Here is an 8,048-nt window from a genome sequence, read left to right as displayed (position 1 = left end):
AGGCCAGACAGAGTGATGGATAAGGTTCATTTCCTTAGGAAACATGGCTAAAGCACTATTCTGTACTTATCATTTCCAGGTTATCAAAATCCCACAACCTGAAACAAAACATTGACCCAGCTGAAATTATGGAGTTTTTTTAAAAAAAAATCTTTTTCTAAATGTCTTTTTAAATGTCACTTCCAGCCTTATTTCTCAGTTATTTTTTCTCTGCAGCCTGTAAGCTGCACAAAGTAGAAATGGGAAGTCAGTAGCAAGAAACTAGGTCTTTGTATTTCACTGTGACTACTTTTGGCAGGGAAAGGGGATGAAACTAGTGATGGCCTAATTATTTAGTTTAAAGAAAGCAGCCAGAATCCCGGTATCAACTGCAGTAAGAAATGGAAGAGGAGGGGGATGGAAAGAACATGGCAGCTGTTCAGGTAAACTGAGTAATTGTAAGAGGGGTAACTGCCTGGCCTCTGAGACAATGTAATTTGTGAGGCACTATTTGGATACAAGAGTTTGGTTTTGCATGTTAGCCCAAATGAATGTCACTCACCTCAACCAATAGAAAACTGTGTACATCCACCAAGTCACCACCACAAGAGAGAGCAACAATCACAGAAATGTTGTTCCCCCAGCATCTATGAGAAAAAATTCACCAATTTTTCTTCTCAAGTGTGGAAAAAAGTTTAAACCCTGCCTGATTTTTGTAAGGTAGGAACACCTTGCTGTTCTGAAATATGTTTCCTAGAAGCAAAAGCCACCGAAAACCTCCTTTGACTGCAAAGAAGTTATCAAAAAAGAAATCTCCATTACCAGATTAAAAAAAAATGTTCTTGGCTGTTTCAATTTTCCCAGTCTTCCCAGACCCTTCTGTAACTTCATGCAACAGTAATAGCAGAAGGAAAACCAATATGCTTAGGCAATGTCTGTGAGCCGGAGGCAGCCTGTTTGGGGTGCAGCTGGATGGAAATTGAAGGGAAAAAAATATAATTTGAGGAAGCAAGTTTGTGACACTTTTTCATTCTTCTTTTGAGAATTGGGAGGTAGGAGGAATCAGGTATCTGTACTTCAAAGTCACTCGGTTCTCTGTAGTCCTCATTTCTTGAAAACGCAGACATAGCAAGTGACACTTCTTTCTAGCTCAAACACCTCATCTTTACCAGCAGCATTCAAACTGCTCTCCCAAAGCCTTGCTTCACTAGGAAGGTGGTGGTGGGCAAAATCAGCTGCAAAGTAGCAGGCCGTAGTATGTGTGTGGGCTACTTTGCATCCTAACACATAAACGCACTACCCAGAGCGCCAATGCCAGGTGGTTTCCCCAGTGAACAATCATCTTGACCTAGAGAAAATTTACTTACGTGATGTTTTGCAGAGAAAAGTAAAAAAAAAAAACCAACAAAAAACCCACCAAAAAACAAAAAAAATGAAAAAAATGAAAAAGAAAAAAAAAAAAACAACAAAAAACCCACCAAAAAACAAAAAAAAAAATGAAAAAAATGAAAAAGAAAAAAAAAAGGTTTTAAAGTTTAAAAGTCATCTCAGATCCCCTAACCCTGAGCTGATCAGGTCCAAGATCTGTATCAATATATAGCATCTTCTGCCCATTTCTGTAGGAAAGTACTAGAACTTCTTGCGCTTGGTCTGCAGGCTTACTTCGCTGCATAAGTCATTGGCTTTGGCTGACTGGTACAGCATATTGATTGAATCAAGTCCTTTCTTTCTGACAAAAATATTCTCTTCCATTCTTCCTATGCCTTATATTTATGATAGTTCACTGATCAAAGCAAAGCAAGCTGTCAGAGTATGTCTCTGCAGCAGTCAGGATGGTTCCAACACCTGCCCAAGGAGCCCTATGAATATTCAGGCACAAAGCTGTCTCAAGGTTATTCAGCAATGCAGGCAACAATTGTATTGGCTATCCCAAGGGTAAAGATTCAAGTAAAGCCACCCTTACTTCAGGGCAGGAATAGAGCTGGGATAGAAAACAGTGCAGAGAGAGAAGAGATGGCTTCTCCTGCCAACATGAAAGTGGGAAAATTCATGATACTAACTCCTTCTGTGAGGGCCTATTTCTCTCCTCTCTAGTGACCTAACTTTGACAAAAGCAACAGCTGCTTGCCTTGATTTCTAAACTTTTTGCATACTGGAACATGCACCAGGCCCATAACCAATCTGACTACAACTACAATGCTAAATAAAACCAGGCCAGGAATTGTTCTGCAACCTTGCGAGCAAGTGGTACAGGATGTCCATGAAATGCTGCAGAATACTTGGCTCCCAGTCTTGTGTGGATTTTATGCCTCTTGGTTTTGAGGCATAATTAGTATATTGACAGTGATTTTTTTTCCACTTCAAATTATCTGAAATAACATGAGGTCTGTGTTCCAGTTCAAGGTTATATGTTGCTTGATGCAGAGGTGGCATGAGGGCCTGCTGAGATGTCTGAGGGAGCAACGCCAGCTGGGCTTTGATAAAGTGTTGGCAGATGAGAGTGAAAGAAGCCAAACCTGATGCAGCCTCATCCATGCTGTCTAATGGGAGCAGTCCCTGGCACATACTGTCTCCCAGACCATTACCATGTATTGTCCCAGAGCATTAGCTGGCATGGGCCAAAGCTAACACAGGTAGCTTGCTAACTTTTAGCAGTATGGATAATTAGCATTGGACAGGCCAGCTGATCTCCTACTTACACTTCAACTTTCAGAAGCAACCAGGAGCACTCCCCAGATATCAGTGACATTACAGGTGCAGGATTAAATGAGTAAGAATTATCTATACAAAAAGTTCAGCTGATCAGCTAATTCTTGTTTCTAGAGTTTTCAGTTAGGAAAATTTTAATGGGAAAAAATCATGAGAAGGTGGCACTGATTCTCCCCACCTCTTCTCACAAAACTTGACAATATTCTTTTTCTACATAATAAGTAAGGAAAATAAGTGTTGAAACCAGGGTTTAACCAGCCCTCACACAACTTCCCTGAAAGACTGAGCTGTAAATCAACAGCTCAGATGCAAAAGAGAAACTGCAGAGAAGATGAAGTCATACTCTTCTCAGAGGTGCACAGGGGAAAACAAGGAGCAATGGGCACAAGCTGCAGTGATCGAAATTACAATAGGATATAAAGAAAAAAAAAGTCCCTAATGTGAGAGGTACAACACCTGGACAGGTCCCAGAGAGGCTGTGCAAACTCCCGTCATTGGCACTGAGTAACGTAAACTAACTTTGAAGTAGGTCCTGTGTCAAGCAGGGGGTTGGTCAAGAGACCTTTAGAGGTCCCTTCTGACCCAAAATATTTGATATGATATATAATATGATAATATGATTTTAAGCAGGTTTTAAATTTTTTTTTTATTATTTCTAGTTGTTAGAGTGTGTAAACACAAACAGTTTAAAACTGGTAACACTCAGGTCAGTAGACCTCCTTCATGCTTTCTTCTTTTCCAGGTACACCCCACAGACAGGAAAAGTTGAGTTCTTAGTAAATCTCTGAAGAAATAGTGCAACTGACAAGGAAAAATTTTGGCATTAGTACACGTGATAGTAACTGGCAGAAATAGCTGGAGTTGAGGAACTGCAAAAAGAAATCTCTCAGGGGGCACGTCAGACAATGACACGTTACAGCAACTCAGGGAGACAGACATCTGATGCAGAGGCATCAGAAAGAAAGCATGTGGCCGGTATTTGCAGCTATTAAGGCCTGTCAGCACCGTGAATCATTAATGATCCCTATTATCCCTACCACAGCAGTTGTTAGTAGACATGAGCCAAGGTCTGATGTTGCGCAGTGGCATGACTCAGGGTGGGACACCTGGGCTGCCTCTGCCACTGACCTTGCTCCACTGCTTGCAGCAGCAGTGACAACAGTATGCATTTGCTAAGTGCAAAAAAATGCATCCTTCCTATCTTTCTCACATCGGAAGAAACACTGCTTCTGAGCAGGCTGTTTTCTGCATTGATTATGGATAGGAAAAGAACACTGGAGCAAAGGAGACTGAGGTGTAATTTTTTTGAAAGAGATAGAGCACCTCTCTGAGTTCTTAGTACATTGCTATGAGCAATTGCATGCAAGAGTCTCTGATTTTAATGCCAGCCTTGCGCACTTACCATGGCCAGGAATCTTCATTCTGATTTCGGAGTAACCACTGCTCCCTCCACCATGTTGAGCTTAATCTTCAATGTTCAACATTCTCTGAAATTGCATGGGACACCTATTTGTCCCTACGGGTTTGTCATTCTCAGACTTTCCTATTTATTACCTGCTTAAGGTAAAAACATCTTTTCTTTTGCCTTTCTAATGACAGCAAGGGAACAAAAGTGGGGAGGTTAAGCATGAGGAGGTAGTGAGCACTAGAAGAGGGTGATAGGCCATCTGCTGTAAAGGATAAGAAGGAGTTGTTAAATAATTTAACATATAGCTTGTGGCAGAGATTACTCGTACCATCCAGGGAAATATGATGAATAAGAACATGGCACAAGCCAGAGCACATGTGCAATATCAGCAATAACCCATGCATATGCTGATTCTGCTCAAAAGAATAGCATCTAGACTGCGCTGAACTGGGGCCCCAAAAAACACTCTGGACATTGGTCCCAGTCACCACATACATAAGGGGATCAATGGCCAGCATGTATGCTGACATCAAAACCAGGTTAATTTGTGTAAATTCACAGGCTTTCAGGAGAAGCCGTACCTGCTCTGAACCTCTAGCTTAAGCTTTCCTGGAAGCCAGAAGTCTGGTAAAAATCATGTATAACTAGACTAATCAGATAGGAGCAGAGGTATGCAACAGCAAATTCTCCTTATTCCAAAAATCTATTTTCAGTGCCAGGCATTTGCGCTAGAGATGGCTCTGAATTAACATTGGCTCCAAGTACTCAGCCTTCAGGTAGTAAACAATTTTATAACCCAATTTGGGACCCCCTAGCCTAATGAAAGGCAGAAGACATTGGTAACCAACTGTCTCCACACATTTTTGCAGGTTCAGAATGTGTAGCTTTTTTATGCTGCCCCAAAAGCTGAGGCTGTTTGGATTCCCTGTGCTTCAAATGAAGCTACATTTAGCAAAGCAGATGTAAAAACAGCATTCTGGAGCCTTTAGTGGTAAATTCTGTAATGAAATTGGTTAGAATCCAAGACAAAAACTACAAGGTCAAATGACTGTCAGAAACAGAGTTGTGGTTTTTAAATTCATGTATCAGCTTCATTTTCCGTCCTCCTTAATAAAAGGGCCAAGAATCAGAAATGAATGGAAATGTTTGTACTGCATAGAGGCAAAGTGTTATTCAGGCTGATTTTTTGCAGCTGTACAGGCTTAAAAGAAATTAAAATAGTAGAACATTATTTTTATCAAGTTGAATTAGAAGGCAATGATGAAGCAGGTAGTGGGAAAAAATAAGGTATCATCCTTACAGCCTCTTTTCTAATCATAAATATACTTCAGTGTGCTTTTCTTTTTCTAGTGAAAACTGCTGCTGAAATAAATTTAAATCATACACATGCTCTCTCTGAAATTATATTTATGATTCTATGGGTGCAAATAAGTAATTTGGTTCTTGAAGAAATTTGCCAAGTCAGTGTTTATTGAACATTTCAACATTTCAAAATGAGGACTAGACAATGTTCCCAGCTGAGTGAATAGACAAACTTGCATTGATTTCAACGGCACAGCACCAGATCCTAATTCCTTTATTTTCAGAAGAAAATCTGCATTTTGTGATAATGACTGCTTACAATTGTTTGCTGATCATAAAAAAGCTGCATTTTTTTTTCTGTAAACAAGATTCTTTCTCCTCATATCTAGTGGTAACACACATTGTCTCGCAGTATGGGTTACCTGGTCTCGCAGACAGGGATACAGGCCGAGTTCATCAAACAGGCAAATCCCCCTCTATTCTGAGAATATCTGTTCTGTGCCCTCGCTGCTCATTGGACCTGAGATTCTCTGAAGCAGCGACTAAAACCAGCCAGAGATCAGGCAAAGCATTTCAAAAGCTCCCCGTCTGCTTCTTCTCTCTGACTTCTCGTTTGCATCACGGGCAAGAAAAGAAACAGAAAGACCCAGACTTACAGCAGGGTATTGAAGGTTACAGAAAATGTCTTGTGCTCTGCAGTGCTCCTCCTGATGTCAAAGCCTAACAGCCTTACGGAGGCAGTGAGGAGCAGAAATAGCCACCTGGTACTGCCAAATATTCCACAGAGGAGTTCGGTGTCAGGGGGGTTTCTGATCACAGCAGATGAGAGGTGGATACTGAAAAATGTTCGCAAAAGGCAAGCCTGGACCTTACAAATGCAAACACCTGCTTAACTTAAAAGTTGCCCTCATCCTATTAGGAAAAGGGGGAATGATCTGCATGCAGACAGAAATCACAGTCGAAACAATGTCTGCTCCACGTTTGTATAAATGCAATACAACCCATGAGAACAATTTGTAGATTATAAGTGATTTTTTGAAAATAGCGAATTTTTAATAAATTTGCATACAAACCATTCACATCTATGTTACAAGAGACAAAATTAGTCTGCTAAATTACAGTGGAACATTCACTAAACTCACTATATCAGTTTCTGTTTCAAAAAGGTCAGTTATAATTTGCAATATTCTCTGTTGAAACTCCTAATTATTTTGCAGGTCATCCTACAACTCTAATACAGAGTACGATCAAAATAGGCTACGAGTATTTAAATTAGGCAAGTATGCCCTTTACATATCTCCTTTTGCTTTGTATTTGTTCAGTGCCATGACAAGATCTCTGAAGCACTACCAAAGTACAAAAAAAAATGACATTGTTAATGACAAAATGATTGCTTAGGGATTATAGTAATATGTAACATTCACAGCCATGAAGGTCTTGAGATCATCTCCTGTACAGCTTATGGTTTGTTGCTGACACTGGATTCATGTTATTCTACAGACTCTAAATAAAAATATGTGCTTGGAAAGACTGGATTGTGCCTTTCCAGTGCTGTTCTGGAACAGACAAGACCAGGACACCAACACTAGTTGCATCATTACTAGAAAATAAGATGTTCCCAAGCACTGGTATCCAATTCCTTTTACGGCAAAATTCCTAGAAAAGTCCCTGGCGTGGTTTTGACCTGCGCAGAACTGAGTACACACAATTCCTGGCTACATTTCAGGTGTTAGCATGGGACATAGACCATTCCTAATAAGCAGATTGTATGAGACACCCCTGCTTTGAAAACAACAGGAGTTCAACAATACAAGTGTGGGCTGTACCACGCCATTTAGCCTCCATGTTAAAGAATAGGCCTGGGCCTATTTAATTTACTAATATAGCCATAGCCAATACATACTGCTATGATGAAACACAAGCAAACTATTCAGGGACTTATTTAGGAGAACTCTTTGTCATTTTCTGCAAAATAAAACAAGTCACAGAAATCTCATATGTGTTGTACGCATTTGCCTAAGGGAATCACTGAAACAAATACTTTGAACAGAATACAATAAATTGGCCTACATTAGCATGGTATTGCTACCTGGCCGTTGTGTCCAAACAAACAGAATGTTTACTGGGAGAGGGGGAAGCATTCAGAAGAAGTATATATATTTTTTTTGCGGTGCAGATTAATACTATGTATATATTTTTGTCATGAAGAAAAGCGGAGAGAGTAAAAATAGCTCTCAAGTGAGATAGCTGCTATTCACTCCTCTGTTCCTGGAACCATGACAGCCATTATATAACCAAAAGGAAAATTAAATGAAATAAACAGCATAAGCTAATTGGGTTGATATCAAGTAAAAATGTAATTAGTCAGTGTTTTGTGGCAAAGGCGCTGATAATATGTGGCTGTTCCTCAGCCTTAGTGGTGAACAGGGATCCTGCCATGTGTTTAAAACTTATTCATCAAGCATTTCCATGGAAACACACAGATGCACAATCCTTGGATCACTTATTTCAGGAATTGCTGCTCCCAAGGTTCACTCTAGAGTGAGAACTCAGACCAGAAGAGGGTGACAGGTTGTGATTTTCATCTAGGAGCCTCCCCATACAGGTATTTTCTGGGTGTCGTGGTAGGAGAATTTGGGTGAGGGAAAGA

This window comes from Egretta garzetta, unplaced genomic scaffold, assembly GCF_000687185.1.
Source record: "Egretta garzetta isolate BGI_Z169 unplaced genomic scaffold, ASM68718v1 scaffold45, whole genome shotgun sequence".
In the NCBI taxonomy this organism is placed as follows: domain Eukaryota; kingdom Metazoa; phylum Chordata; class Aves; order Pelecaniformes; family Ardeidae; genus Egretta; species Egretta garzetta.
The sequence above is the reverse complement of the archived record's forward strand: the minus strand, read 5'-3'. Positions refer to the sequence as shown.